Below are 17,626 nucleotides of genomic sequence, written 5' to 3' on the forward strand. Positions count from 1 at the left end.
ATTTATCTTTTTAATTCTATCAAGGAATTCCTATGCGACTTCATGAAAATGAATATTTTTTTATAAATATTCGCTTGTTATATTTTCTATGAAAACTTTATACTACTACTACTACTACTACTACTACTAATAATAATAATAATAATAATAATAAACATAATAATAATACAATAACTCAAATTGCATCGTTGCATACAGGAAGTAGAGTAATTATTTATTGTTTAATTTCTAATGATCATACAATGGGACTTATCTTTTTCTTATGCTGTAATAGTTTTAACTATTCTAGAATATTTATTTAATCTACAATAAAGACATTTACAATGAACATACTGAGAAAAAATTCAATTACTTTTTTAAGAAAAATGCATAAAAATGTTATATCTATAATAGTGACTTGAAATTGATATGCAGAGTGTTTCACTATGGAGAACTCTATCGGTTTTTCGTTAGACCTACTATTTATCGTTTGTATTTGCGCAAAAACTATTGCTAAGGGGCGAAATCAAATACCAAAATTTTAACCTGCTAGAGAAAGTCGACTGAGGCAGCTTCAATTCTAAATATCGACATTCATTTTGATCAACCGTATTTAATAACTACTTATATACTTATAGATTAGCTCACTAAATACTTGTTATATATGTAGAAATTTTATGTTTGGTTTTAATTCTAGCCGATGACACCTAATTCGTCTTTTTATCATCAAAATAATTACTTTATATTGCGTATAATATACTAATCGAAAGACAAGTTACTGTAACATAAAAATAAATACTATGTATCAATTTAACTACCTTTAACAACATTAATCAGTAATCGTATCTAAGATAATCGATTTTTCTATTGAAAATAAATCCAAATAATATACTCCTGTATTTCCTTCTGTATCTGGAAACACATTATGAGACATTCAAATATATGTGCGGGATGTTTCTGAGCTAATAATAACATTGATTCTATTAATGCAACTCCTCTCTCGGCATTCCAATTATAGTGCTGAAAACTTTCAACCGGAAATAGCACAATATTTACAAAGCTGTTAAAGTTTGGTTTTAACGAGCTTTGCTACCCAACAGCATGAGAAACCTCATCAGCATACCCCGTATTTAAGAATCCAGGTGATCGGTCACCTCTCTCTCAGTATAGACTAATACGTCTCTTTTGCGTCATGAGTAAGTTTCTGCAAGCCGTGTTTAATAGAAATGTAGTCAAACACATCAGCAAAAAAAGCCTTACTTGTATGCAGTATTTTTTCCTTTCTGCATGAAGTACAGCAGATGTGCTGACCGTAATATCATAGGATTAGTGAATTTCACCCCGCAGGCCTTCGTTCTAGTACAATTGCCTTAACATATTAAAAGCCTTTGATAGCATGTCTACTCCACAAGATCTCCAGCAACGGTATAGCTGAAAATGTCTTCTCAATTATTGTTTTTCTTTCTGATAAGAGTAGTAGTTGATGCGCAGAAATCAGGAGCTCACAATATTAATGCTGGAGTACGTCGGAGGTCGGCTTGTGTCCAACCCCCTTCATAATCAACATCAATGATTTCCTGAATCATATCCTCAGATTGTTCGTAGTCATTTATTCTGACGAAACCTCCATCTAAGTCAATACTTCAAAGGCCGTAATTGAGCATGTTTTCTCTGATTCTCTATCCTCTGAGCTTGAGCACGTGGTACAATGAAGAACAAGGTTGCTAATAACTTTTAATGCCTCTAAAACCAAGTTTCTATATTCATATTATTAATGTTCTGCTCCCCATCGTGCATCAATTGAAATAAATAGCTGTCATCTTGAGAAGGATTCATGTTTTGAGAACCTTTTGTGTCTGACATTTAGTGTTAATCTGAAATGAAACATGCATATCAAATTCGTTTCCAAGGTTGCTGAAAAATGGGCAGACAATATTACCGCTCCAGTAGAAACCTAACTGCTTATGCAATTCTTATGTAAGAGACAAGTACGTACAATAATATAGTACTGCTGCCACATTTGGACCGGAGTTGCTAGAAAGATCTTATCCGCTTTGGCAGCCCTATGGGAGCTGTTCATTTCCCTTCCGGACAACTTCTTTCTAAAGTAGAAACGTGGCGAGGTTGTTTCTGTCTTATCTTTATTTGTTATGGCAAGTTCCGTCTGGGCCCTAATCTTTGATCACTCACCTCAGTATTTTAATCCACATATTTTGAAACCCTCATAATAGGCTAATTCGTCTACATTTCTAGTATTTCTAAATCAATAAACCATCTTATTTAATTCTGATATTAGTATCTAAACAAACGCACACTCCCTGAGAATTTTTTATTCAAATCCAAATGCTGTTAAATCACTATTCTCGTAATGGCCATAACTGATTTTTGATTAAATGTATGCTCTGAACGAATAGACGCCATATCTGAATTATATTTAATTTGAAGCATAGACAATTTACGTTTCATTTATTATAATTACATTCTATATAGTGGCTCTCTGTAATTTAGTTTATATATTTTAAATATTTATAAATTTATGGTATGCCAAATACTACATTAGTTTTTAATCCAAAAATACAAAATTAACAGTATGTGTACTATATTATGTAATTAGAACTAATAAATGTATTATATGTAATGCATATTTGCTTAATAGTAAATTAAATCTCATTTTCCTTTCTACTATTTGTACGTCTTACTCAAATTATACCTCTCCTAAAATAGTGTAGACAACTGCGAATTCTTTACCTGTCTATCTATTTATCTATCTATCTATCTATCTATCTATCTCTCTATATATATATCTATATATATACATACATATATATGCATGTATTTATATATATTTATGTATATATATATATGTGTGTGTGTGTGTGGGTGTGTGTGTATAGTGTATAGATATTCATTCATAGGGATGCGTAGATATCTATATACGTATTCATCTATGCATGTATATTATTCCCTAGTGTATGCTTTGGTGTTAGATCAGGCGAGATATTTTTTCTATTATGAAGATCATTTCCTCTCGCTGCGCCATGTATTCGTCAATACTTTTTTGTACATATGGGTCATCACTTATCAAGGCCCGGAGGCTACTCAGGGATAAGGGTTATTTCGTGTGCAGTAATCAATGAGATAGTATTGCAGTAAGCATTAGTATTGGAGATTTGTTAGAGTGTCTTACTTAAGGGGGCGGTTTGTCAGGAATTGTTTTATGTTGGATTTGAAGACATCCAAGTTGTAGTTAGGTAGGAAACAGGCGAACGGAAGAGAGGTCCACAATCGTGCACTTCTGAGAAAGAAGCTCTGCTCATGAAATCTGCATTTGGATTTAGGCACAGATAAAGCATGGGGGAAATTATTGACAGTAGTTTCAGCCAGGTGGGTGTTTCTCGTGAAAGATTGGCGAGGGTGGGGGCGTGAGATTGGAGCTCAGACGAGCACTTGCCATGGAAATAACGACAAAACAAAGACAGGCTTGCAACGTCTCTTCTGTGGGAGAGAGGCCGCAGGGAAGAAAAAAATGCATCCCCCACCAAACCACGAGGTCTATTTTGTACTATGTTAAGGCAGGATAGGCTGTTTTTAGCAGCTCCTGCCCAGATGTGGCTGCAGTACTCCATCCTTGGACGCACTTGACTTTTATACAGATAGAGAATTGCATCAGTAGTGAGATATCTTCTGGAGCGGTAGAACGATCCCACCATTTTACCAGCGTCCCTGCCAACAGATTTGATGTACGTGTTCCATTTCAGATCAGGAGTAAGGTCAAACCCAGAAGCTTTACAAAACATGGATCCTCCCCAATACGAGAACCATCCATTTCAATTAATGCCAGATGAGGATCAGACCGTTGATGATGTAAAGATAGAAGCTTGGTTTTGGATGCATTAAAAGTGACCAGCCACCTCTTCCCCCATTGTTCTAAAGATCAGAGGAGAGAGAATTAGAGAGAACATTGTCATTTACGGCCTTTGATGTGTTGTCATAGATGGTCGTGCCATCAGCGTAGATGTCAGCGAATGATTTAAGTGTGTGTTTTGGGAGATCACTTATGTAGATCAGGAAGAGCGTTGGGTCCACAAATGACCCCTGGGGGACTCCAGCATTAATACGTTCTTTTAGTGGTTTCCCTTTTGTTCTATGTCTAGATCATTTTTACTTCCTGGGCTTGTGAGATGAATTTTGATATCTTCTAAAAATAGAAAGTCTATCCCTTTATTGTTTATTATATTCTCTTAATAGACAAAATTTTGTGGATTTTTCTCGATGCCAAAAAAAGGTAATTCCAAACGTATTTTGATATCTCCTAAAAATAGAACGCCTATCCAAAACATGCTTGCTTTCCAAACGTTTGTGGATATTTTTATCGGTTCCAATATAAGGTAATTTCCAAATGTCTTTGTACTATGAATAACATGGAATGCAACTTTAAAATAAGATTTTTCACTACAGACATTAAGATAATTACACTTTTGGAGTATATAGATTGTACAGCTACCTCAGCGGACAGATAACTATTTTAAATATACTTCAATCTCATCATATTGGGTATCATACTGTTCTATAAATATACAATTTCTCCCGAAATTTTACAATGCAAGTCATGTGCTACTTACCAAATTTATAGACTTGATAGAGTTCACAATAGACTTCGTAGCCTCGTAGGAGATGTCCTTTTCTCCTCCTTGCAACCTCTATCTCACAGAAGAGATGTTGCGAGTTTGTCTCTGATGTATCGTTATTTTCATGGAAAGTGTTCAACTGAGCTTCAATCTATGGTCCCCCCTCGCCAAACTTTCACAAGAAACACTCGTCTAGCTGTAAACACTATCAATAATTTCCCCCACTCTTTATCTGTGCCTAAACCTAAACGTAGATTCCATGAACAAAGCTTCTTTCTTAGAACTGCACGCCTGTGGAATTGTCTTCCTTTTTCCTGCTTTCCGGCTGACTACAATATGGTTGTGTTCAAGTCTAAAGTAAATAAGTTCTTGATGAGCCGTTCCATATAAGTTATTAAATTTACCAAATTTTCATTACTAATGATTACTATATTGACCAATTTCTACTGTACACTCTTTAACCCTTATCCTTGAGTGGCCTCTGGGCCTTGATAATGTGGTGATGCCTTTGTAATAAAAAAACAAAAAAAAAACTAAATATTGAAATAATCTTGCGAATTTTCTGAGAATATGAGATAATCAGTAAAATTCTCTGAAAGAGAAACATCTTTAATTTTCCACTATACTCGGCGAACGGAAATTGTTGCAAACTATAATTTACAGAATTTTAAGTTAATAATCTTTTATATGTATGTATAAATATATATATATGAATGTATATATATAATATATATACTATTATGTATATATATATATATATATATATATATATATATATATATATATATATATATATATACTTAATCGGCAATCGAGTTTTAAATTATGTCCATTTTTGCACATGCATTTATCTTTCTTCTAATAATATATTAAAACTCCTTCTCCTTTTTTTGTAGGTATTGTGAATTATCTCACGGATGTCTGCCTTCTGGACCATCTTACAATTACGCGATTCGCTTGGAATTTACTTGTGTGACTGGAAATTTTACTAACTTGCTTGGATTAGCATTTTTACCGTCGTCGGATAATTTACCCTCCACCAGAGTATCCATTCATGTGAAATACTTGTTGCTTCACCCTATTCCCCCTACTTCACATTTTTTTATCAAGTAAGATCTTTGACTTACTTGTAGTTTCATCAAATTCTTTCGCTGGAAAAATCCGATCTCGCATTTTTCTAAATACTATCCGCTGATGATAAGGAAAATATTCTTCGAAACTCCAGGGATCTACTTATTTAGTGTTTCCTTTCGAAATTAAATATGTTTTTACTCTTTTTCAAAGTATTTTTAACATGTTCATTTAACTATTTGCGCGTATATATATATATATATATATATATATATATATATATATATATATATATATATTACCGTAAGTAATTTAACAAAGTCTAAAAATAAAACAGCCTTAGTTAAATGTATCAATATTTTAGAGGCGTTGTGATCAGAGTATTTCAGCTATATAATATACTCGTAATGTTGTCTTACACAAACGCGCCATTCCAATTTCGATTATTTAAGATGAAGGAAAAATATACATAAGTCGTTATTTTTAATTATATTTGACGTTATAATAAAGAAATATTCCTTATGAGCAAAAACTCTTAAAAGATTGTTCCCAAGGTAAAGATTAAAAAAAAAAATGAAACATTACATATGATGATTAATGTTCCTCTTTCTGAAACGGATTCAGAATTTCGCAATTTTAGTATTCCATCCTCTCTCTCTCAAAATAGAGCACTCTGCTCGAACACTTTTTTCGAAAAAAAAAAAAAAAAAATATATATATATATATATATATATATATATATATATATATATATATATATGCTACCATTACAGCCTGGAGTTGGCCGGGTGTTTGCAGGTGTATGTTGAGCAAAAAAAAGTGGTAGTAGGACGGAAGGCTCGGCCGCATAACGCGAAGGAGGAAAAGAACGGGGAAAATTACGTCTTTGCTGTTACGACCACTGCCAAACCGGAAGTGACGTACGTTTTAATTAAGGCCAGACAATCAAAAGGAGAGTATTCAAATATATTAGCGAAAAAAAGTGACCCCCCTGTAGAAAAGTGGCCAGTTGAAATTGAAGACATTAATGTTTATAGCCAATTTTCGATATGTGGTGTCTAGATCGCCGAACTTCAAAGTGATGCTGAGCTTGAAAACAATCCGTCGCGTCTGCCGAAAGTTTTATGCAAAAATGCAGACATTAATACATACGTTTATATATTGGTAACTAAAAGTTTTCACCCAGACCGATTAAAAATCTTACCCTATCTCTGAATACCCGTTATGTAAAATTCCAAATGTTTAGACCAGAAATTGTACGGATAATTTTGTAGAGATAGAAGAAGTAAATTTGTTTTAAACTTTGACCCTATTGTAACCCATTAACATTTTTTTGTTGTTTTGGGCTCAAATGAAGTTATTAAGTTAGATTAAGTTAGATCCATGTCCAAGAATCCCATATATAATATTTCAAGAGTTGAATACAAAATTGGCGAAGGAGTTTAGTAGAGTTCTTTCACTCCTTTACAGCCAAATTTCTGGCCGAAGACTGATCACAAAAAACTTTCTAAAATCTCAGTACCTGTATATCAACTTTCGAGTCTGTAGGCTTTAAATTGGGAGAGTTATTGCGTAGGGAAATGTACAGGCACACACAGACACGCAGCCACGCAGACACGTTCACTTTTATAGATATAATAGCATTTCAGCTCTGCGTTGTCCCGGGGGTTGGATGTGTCTGTTGAGCATAAAAAGCAATGCCCCTTCCAAAAGAAAGTGGTAATAGGGAGGCAGGCTCGAACCCGTAACGCGAAGGAGGAAAAGAACGGGGGAAAAAGCTGACGCCCATGATGTTACGACCACCATCAAACCGGAACTGGAATTTGTTAAAATTAAGGCTAGATAATCTAAAGAGAGGATAACTTTTTAAAGTATCGGTGAAAAAAGAGACACTATCCCTGTAGAAAAGTGTCTAGTTGAAGGTGAAGGTATTAATGTTTAAGCCAATTTTTCGATATTTGTCGTATGAATGGTCGAACTTTAAAACGGTAGTGATCTTGGTAAAACCCGTCGCCCCTACAAACATTCATACATACATTTATATATTAGTAACAAAACATTTTCGATCCAAACCTACGAAAAAGCTTGCCCTATCTCTGAATACCCTTTATGTAAAATTTCGAATGTTTAGACCAGAAATTGTCTGAATATGTTAGTAGGACTGCAGATGTCAATTTATTGTTAAGTTTGACCCCTATTATGATCACATTATATTAATTCTTTTGGGATCAAATCGAGTTGTTTAGTTAGATGCATGGCCAAGGAACTATATCTAAAATCTCAAGTGTTTAGACCCCAAATTTTCAGATTAGTTTGGTAGAGTTCTCAAAGGTCAAATCGTTGAATTTGACCCCTTTACAGACATATTTCTGGCCGACAACCCATCCCACAGATTTTCCCAAATCTCAGTACATAGACAGACATACAGACAGCCACACAGACACTTTCACTTATATATATATATATATGTATATATATATATATTGAGAGAGAGAGAGAGATAGATAGAGAGAGTGTGTGAGAGAAATCTGGTTTTGTTAGCGTGTGCGAAAGGGTCCCAACAACTTTTCTCATGTTTACTCTACAGACTAATATTTTATGTTTTTTTTGGAAATTAGACTTGTAAAAAATCCATTTGTTTTTACCGGTAATATAAGTGTTTACTACTCCAAATGACTTCAAACGGTTCAAATGGTAATGTTTAGGTTTTAGTTTTATTACTTTGCTTTTGTTTCCAGCTGAGCCGAACTCCAGTCATTAACGGGCACGGTCCTTTCGTAAAGATTACGCATAAATGTTTAATATTTACTAAACAGTTAGTTTTTTTCCAATAGATTTTTAGTAACAATGAATACCTACGTTTATATTAAATGTTTTTAGAATTCATTTCATAACCATTTCATTCTAAAATTATGAAGGTAAAATAAACATAATTACCAAACAAATTAACGAAAATATGGGTCGTTAATGAGTGACATTAAAACGATATTCTGTTTTCGACCGACCATAATAAGTTAACAATGCACGTTAAACGCTGATGAGATACTATAATAGGTTAACAATATACAGTTAACGCACATATTAATTTTACATCGTAAAAAATACTTGTTCTTTTTATATCCATTTTGATAATTAATCATTGTCTTTAACAGTTGCATTAACTTTGTTTGTGTCCGATTGATTTATGTCTTTTCTGAGCTATCTTTAATTATGAGTGTTGTCTATTAGTGCCAACACATAATGTCGAGACACTTGGCCGCCGCCCTCCGTCCAACATCGAATTACTGCGCCTATTTCCCTGACCAGTTTACAACCTGCCAGATAAAAACGAACCAGACAATCAGCTATCCAGGAAATAAGAAGAAAATAAAATAGTAAACAGAGGAAATGATACCCAGATAAACTCCACTTGCGCTAAATGAAAAACAGAAAAATATTGATTGGTTTATTTAAAGATTTTCCGTTTGCATAAACATTCTTAGAAAGATTTTCACTTGTAGTAAATGTGCATACCCTGTGCACTTGTTAACATCGGTTGTAATATCACGCCTACTGTTATCTTAAAAGTGTTCTTAATTCATACCAGGAGGGATAAGATAAATTTAAAGATGTCCGTTATGAGTTAATTTTATCATAGAAAGCTGTGTACAGTTTTACCATAGATAATATGCAAATATGTGTACATCTAAAACATATAAAGCATTATACAAAACAAAAAAAATACAATGTGTCTCTGGTACAAGGCTTAGAAGTATAGAGAGTGGTTGAATTGCAAACAAAATTAAAATTACAGTGAGGTAAATTATTAGATTGATGGACACAAAGACAACATGAGTTATGCCTTTGTTGTTTATCTAAGAACAATGTATATTAATTATGAAGTTCAAAGTGTCATTTGTTCTTAGACATTGATACCTAACTGTTTCGACCGAGAGACTATCGGCATTATTTTTTCCGACGTCCATATTTAAGTAAATATGTTAACATAGGGATAGTATACACGCTTAAAAATGTATCAAATCTATATTAATATTAATATTATATATTTTGTCCTTCATTATCTACAAAATGGTTTACTTCTTGAAAGATGTAAGGAAATTTCTATGGAATACTGATTTTATCGTGTAAACTTATGAGTTGAACGTGTTTCTGCAATATAAATCAAATGGTTTACAAATAAAAAAAGATGTCTCAGCAAAAATTACACATAGTTCTTGAAAGATATTAATGAAATAAAATGCTGCCATTATATACTAAAATTGTATTAGTTTGTGTCTTTACGATACGATTGGTTCTGTTTTATTACACTTAGTTAAATGGATGTTATAACAGAAAACACATAGGAAAAGTGTATGGTAAAAAAACATGCAAATATTTTACTATTCCACCATTCTAAATGATTCTCCTGATTAATACCTCTATTACACAATTTACACAAGTAAAGCCTTGTATTCCAAATTTTAAAATGATTATACCGTAGTTGTTATACATTTTAAGTGATAACGCTTACAGTTTTGAATATAGAATGTTAACAGCGCCGAATGCCATAGTAATATTTAATTCCAAAAACATTTTGTATTATTTGTGTTATTTTGAATTGCATGTGGTTATCTGTTTTTAATATTTTTACGTTTTAACAACTTCTTGGCATTGATATAACTTTTCACATAACAATATAAATTTCCTTGTTTATGGAAAATAACAATCATGCGATTTATAGTTGTAATAACATGTGGGCAGTACGATATTTCCGCGCTAATATATCATCACTTTCTGTTCTATCTTATAACGGATAGTATAATATTCCTGAATGTGTGAATATGCTTGTATATAATTGTATAAATATAAAGTCATACCCATAATAGTTACAGTTGATGAACTCTGAAAAAATCCAATAATTAAAAAAAAAATGTTGGCATGGAATGACGTTCATGAATCATATTCGACAAACTCTAAAAATTTAATGGATTCATAATCTATTATATGGTCTAATTTTATAAATCAGAGTGTTTGGAAGTTAGATTTACGCATGTTCTAAATGTTATAGGAAATCCGTATATTATGATAAGTAATTCAATAGTAAAATAGCATAGTACGGTATGTTTACGTATTCTAAAACAAACGGTATCCTATGCGAAGCATTCAGATATGCAGGTTTGCGGGAGCTTTATTACATTTAGGTTCGATTCAGCTGTATATAATGTAAGAATTGGATGTTATTTGATAGTTTATTGTTACAAATAATTGAACCACGTGTCAGTAATGGACGCAAATGGCTCGTGAAGATAATGTCTTGTAGTAAGTTAATTACTAGGTTCATATAAACTAAGTCTATCTACATAATTTTTAAAAGATAATTTATTGAGATCGGCTACATTTCCAGATACCCCTTTAAATATTGACGAGATTCCGTTGTCTCTGCCCTTACAAAGATGAATTTTAGCGTTATTATAAGTCGTCTTTTTTGTTTACTTGTATTCAAAGGATTTCATGGACGTAATATCTGAATTTTAAATCCAGGAAGTGCATGCTCACATGCCATTTCGTGTTATGCGTGCTACATTTGACAACTCCTTAAGCTGAACATTATTTTCGCTATGTATTACTTTGCATTACAAAAAGAAACTGGATTCTACTCTTCATTGTAAACTTTCTTTAATTGCATTGGCTGATTATAATAGGTTATGTTATTATGTACAATCTTTATATGTTTATTATGGGTAAGTTTAAACTGTTGTTATATGCAGTCTTTGCAGCAATTTATGATTATTAATTCATTTTCTATTCGCATGTAGGAGTTCACCATTATTTTCTTTATTTACATGCACTGTATATAATTTTAACATCTAAAATACATTTCTGTACAAAGATACATTGATTAGAATGCGCCCAAGGGTATAAGGTGTCTGTGTAATATCATTGGATTATGATTTGCTTTATGTGAATTATGTTATCTTTAATATTTTCGCTCGTGCGTATGTTTTGTCAAACAGTGCCTGTAATCGCTTTAGGTTCTGTGAAATTTTGAAATTGGTTGATCAGAACACTAGTTCAGTCGAAGAAATCTAATGATAATGACTGGTTAACTGCAAAGCACCTTGCTTATCCATAAAACAACGTTGATCACATAGTAGGATCCTTGATTATGTAGTAGAGCTGCCATGTATTCAATATAACAGTCTTCAGTCTCACTCAATGCCTCAATACGAGTCAGGAACTGATATCAGACTTTTTTTCTACAAGCGCCAGCGAAAGGTTGGGGAGACTCTGCGAATGGCGGCTGTCAGGCTTGCATTGGTGCTGTGATAGCTTATGTTGGTGATGTGCTGGATACATGATCAAACAAAATAGCATAACACGTTCTGGTCAGGGTAGAGGAGTGACAATGAAAGAAGGTACACATTTGTAGCACTCCTATTGAAGCAAGTATGAATCTTTTTGAACTTGTGTGGGGGGGTGCGAATCTTGTTGCAACTTTTAAGGTCTGCTAGCAACAACTTGATTGCAAAACGAGATAATACAACACTTCAGCACATCTAGGTACACTTTGCTGTTGATTTTCAAGCCAACTTCATAGATGTAAGGTGGCATGATGTGACCATCAGTTAAAATAACACCAAATACTATAACTCTAGCGGAGAATTTTGTATTCATCCCCCTGGAGACATCACTGTTATTTGTGGCGACTCAGCGATGCATTTAGAAGGAACTAGAAATGCTCCTATTTTCATGACTTGGATTAGGATAAAAAATGAGTTGGACAGTGTCACACCTCCGATCTCGATCATTGATCATTTTGTCAGTTTAAGCGATAAGTATACAGTTGCAATACTAGTAAATGGTCTGCAATATGCAAGGAAAACCAGGTTTGATGAAACGGGAATGGAATCAGGTCTTTTTTATTGCGATAATTTGATTGTATTCCAATTTACACGTTATTTCTCTCATTCTGTAAAAATATTCTATTCTTGACAATACCTGTTTCGAACGCAGGAACAATCAAATAATGTTTGCTTATTTCAGCCCTTATTAATCAGAAAGTTAAGATATCATCTTCTATCTATATATATATAAAAGGCAAATGCGCGCGGGCATTTTTTGTATGCCCCGAAAAAGCTTTTTCCGCCGATGGTCCCGGGGGGGGTTACTATCGCATAGGACTGGTTATATAGCCCCTAGATCATAATATGTACGATTTATTTACGCCGATTTTTACAAAATTATTCCTATTTCAGCCCGTCTTGGATTCGTTCAGCTTTTTTGTATAAAACCGAAACTAATTCAACTTCCCGGCACCGGGGAACGTCCTGAAGCAATCAGCTTTGATTAATGTGGGACCAAACTCCTTATATCAGAAAATTGCATTTCAATCTGGACAATGGGGAGCTGGTTTTGTTGGCCGAGCGGGTAACATGTCATGTGTTTTGCACACTTTATCTAAAGGTTGTGAGTTCGAATCGTAATGTGAGATGTTTTTTTCGATTTTTAAAGTTTTAATATTGAAACAGGATTTTTAAGCTATTTTTAACGTTTTATGTTTTTTTGTTTATATTTTTCAGATTTTTTAAACAATTTTTAACGTTCGTTTTTCTGGGTTTTTCATCACATTCGTGTTTTTTTGTTTTTGTTTTTCCGATTTTAGGAAATTTTAACCTGGTCCGTTTGGCTTACGTTCGTTCTTTTTTTTCAATTTTTTTAAGTTTTAATTTTTTAAAAATAATATTTAAGCAGGGGGATTAGTTCGCTTATTCTTTTGTTCTGATTTACCCTACTCGAGCACACCCACACACCTCTAAACACCCGGGCAACGCCGGGTACCTCCGCTACTTAATTATAAAGGAAAATAAACTGATTATGGGTAGGATTGTATGAATCCGAGTTAAATCAGAATAGTAGTTTTTATTATTTATGATATTTCCCCCATATCTGATTTAAATTAAAACACACTATCTTTAGTATTATATAAATGCCTAGTTGTCTGTATGTGAATAAGTTTTCTCTTATACTCCGAATGTTGTACTATTGTTGGGGGTCTCATATTTAAAGATAATGCGTTCATTTTGGCGCACATATATAACGAGGATCATGTACAGACATAACGATAGTGATGATGAGGAAGGGAAGATATTTATATATATATTACAGTTCTTTTAACAAAGATGAGAGAAGACATTTATAGACATTACTTGTGATGGGGGAGACTGGACACAGAACTTTGAAGGCTTTAAAATGTCCATTATAATATGATAAACACATTACAATTTTCGTTCGTGAAGGATGACACAACACAACAGTTACAAAACACAATGATGATTGTTTTATTCATCTGATCAGACGGCCGAATGACGTCAGGAATTCAAATGGTATGGCTACATTGGTTTACTCCTTTCCGCTAGCCTCCTTGGGGTTCTGATTCAAACTCATTAACTGACCAACTGACTGCCAACTGACTTGCTCTCTGACTCTCAACTCTCTCTGATTAACTAGATAACTCTTAGATCTTATATTGAGAATATCCCTTTATCTATGACGTCAGAAGTGTGTTTTCAGTCGTGACTAATGAACACCTGGCTTAACATTCGTTGTCCAAAACACACTTTTGGCAACAAAACAATCCTCAATTATACTCTAACCTATTTTTTAATGATATATTTTATTTAATTTGTAGTGTTCATTCTTTTAGCTGACATTTTAAATATTATGATTTCTAAACTAATGGAGAATCAGCTCTTTTTCCGATAAACAATGTAAAACATTTCTAATAGAATTAAATAATAGACTAAATTACAAACATTCAATTTCTTAACCTTGCTTACAAGGTTAAGATTCGAAGCTTATAATAATCTAATTTTTACTTAATAATATTATTAAGATTTATATAGGAAGGGGGCATCCCTTTGCCATGTAACACGAAAAGTCCTATACAGGTTCTCTTAAAAATTTACAGAAGTTTTGTGCATATGTCTGGGAGGGATCTTAGATTAAATTGTCTCAAAATACACCGGATAATTACCGATCGATAATAAACACCGTTATTTTAATCAATCTATAATTGGTAAAGCAATTATTCTTAATGTCGTAGCTAGGCAAAAATGATAGAACAACGAATCGCGGAAATTATACTGTGGGTGTGTCGATAACGTCGAGTATATCTGCTAGAGTCTGTATATATATATATATATATATATATATATATATATATATATATATATATATATATATATATATATACAATACCGGTTCCGCGCGGCTTCACTCTTGCTCTATGTACTGTTCATTATGTTATGTGCCTATGTATATATTAAAAACTATAAATATGTAAAGTAATGCATTTCTGTATAATAGAGAAAACACAGACAGCCATTTTCACTTCAATATATATATATATATATATATATATATATATATATATATATATATATATATATATATATATATAAATAGATTGATAGATTAGATGCAGCATATAGTAATGGTTTTAAAGGAATATAAAAAACGGCCCATCGAAACCAAAACGTTAGGCTCACGATTTTGTTTTCCTTTGCCGTCAACTACTGGGCTATGAAAACAGGTTTACTGCTAGGCTAAAAATTAAAACATGAGCTACTACTTTATGCACCTGTAATGCCGGCGTTCGACATTCACCTGGATTTTTTTTTCACATTTTGCATGAATGTTTACTTACTAAACCCCAAATATAAAGTTTTGCATGGATTCAAATACCTTATGTATGAAGTTTCATGCCTGTAGACTAAAAACTCTAGGAGGAGTTTGGTGAGCAAAATTTGTTGAAAAAATATATACCTATGCATGAATATATATGGAAACCATTCTGTGTGTATAATGAACTCTTCACGCAAATATTATGCAAGTATTAATTTTGTTGCATACCTGCATGAATATAATTACACGTGATATTGAACTAAAGATTGTTATCCGATTATAAAACCGCAACCGCTAATAGGAATGTTAAAATGCTATGCAAATTAGCTAGATCTTTTCCTAGTGAATGCAATTCTACAAACCATATATAAGAAAATTGAATTTTCTTTTTAAATAAATAGAAAAGAGGGTGTTTATAATGAATATCAATACACACAAGAGAAAAACGAATTTATAGGATCATATATATATATATATATATATATATGTATATATGTGTATACTAGCAGAAGTAACCGTGGACTGTGATTGATGAAATTATGATAGGTTATGAAAAGAAGGGGGTTGTAAAGAGATAGGTTTTGATACTCAAAAAATTAACCCTTAGCAAAATATGATGATAATAAAAATATATTTCGCGAAAATATATATTTTTATATCCACTTTGTTTCCATTCATAGCCAAGAGTGATCTAGAAAATGATGTCTCCTTACAAGGAGAATATGTTATATATATAATAATATAAAAATAAAGAAATAAATGTTACCATAGTCAATAAAATAACTTTTATGGTAGAAGATCCCATTGGTTTGTATTTTTAAGTAGCTTATAAAAATATTTGTTTTTTAATTCACAAACCGGTTTAAAAATCAAAATTCATAGCCAAGAGTGACCAACAAAATAATGTTTCCTTACAAAGAGAACATGTTATATATATAATAATATAAAAATAAAGAAATAAATGTTACCATAGTCAAAAAAAAAAACTTTTATGGAAGAAAATTTCATTGGTTTGTATTTGTATGTAGTTTATAAAAATATTTGTTTTTTAATTCACAAACCGGTTTAAAAAATCAAAATGGCAGCGACTTTTAAATGGAGAGTTCCGTTTTCAATTTGAAGGAGGGACACCTGTGCATTCTGTGTAAACAATTTAAGAGGGTTCCGTCAACGTAAGGAATATTTATACACATATTTTAATGTTTTCCTTTATGTTGGGCTTTAGGAATATCCGATTATGACATGTGTAGTTTATATAAAAATCATTTAAGGAGTTATCGCCTCAAATTTCGTTTTAATTTCGTGTTCGCTGAAATTATTTCAAGTAAAGAGCATTAAAAACTATTTCAAAACAAAAACAACACATGAACTGGACTTTTTTGACTATGGTAACATTTATGTCTTGTAAATTTATTTTTTCGGGTAATCGTTTGTTGGCTTTTCTGCTAAACCCTCTTACTAAATAATATCGACGAAATATCGAAATGAAAGAAACAAAAACACTTTTGAAAAAATAATAAAGCTTTACTTATTTGAGTAAAATAATCCGAAACAGCAAAATGGGATATTAAAAAAGTACACACGTAATTACTTTATTTTGAAAGCAAATAATCGATATAAATATGGATAAGAAGAAAATGGCGCCCTTTTCAAGCTGAACGGCTTCGTTTCAGTTTTACAGTATTGAACGGTGTAGTATTGCACCCTCTGATTCAGGGTTGTACTATTGTGATGAACAGAACACGCAGAACGGGTTATTATCAACTGAATTCCTTCTAGTACACTGACAAAAAAGTTTAAACAGATATATAAATAAAAATAAAAATGTTATGCAAGTGTTTTTACAAAGACACGTATTTACGTGAGCAGAAGGTCTCCTTCTTTTGACACGATAACAAGTAACGTTCTTATTATTTATTATTTATCTATTTATCTCTTTATGCAAAATTTGTGTCGAGAATTGTCTTAAGCTCGACTTTTTGTTGCTTTCACTTCAATAAGGACGTGAATTTATGAGGTGAATTTATTCGACCCAATATGATTCAACTCAAAAATATAAATAAAATCTGATGTGAATTAAGATTAAAGTTAAGGTGTTATTGTGGACCGTCACCCCTGTTAAAAAACTTGTTAAACTTTGTGACATATTCACATTCTATTGAGGTCAGGCGCGAACGAATACCCAATAATTTTATTATACCATATATCGTCGAACTGAAACATAATTATCAAAGTATACTTATGCAAATAGATATGAAAGTCTTTGTTAATGTTTGTGCCATATT

The sequence above is a fragment of the Euprymna scolopes genome, chromosome 5 (assembly GCF_053919585.1).
Source record: "Euprymna scolopes isolate OS-2025 chromosome 5, ASM5391958v1, whole genome shotgun sequence".
NCBI classification, from domain to species: Eukaryota; Metazoa; Mollusca; class Cephalopoda; order Sepiida; family Sepiolidae; genus Euprymna; species Euprymna scolopes.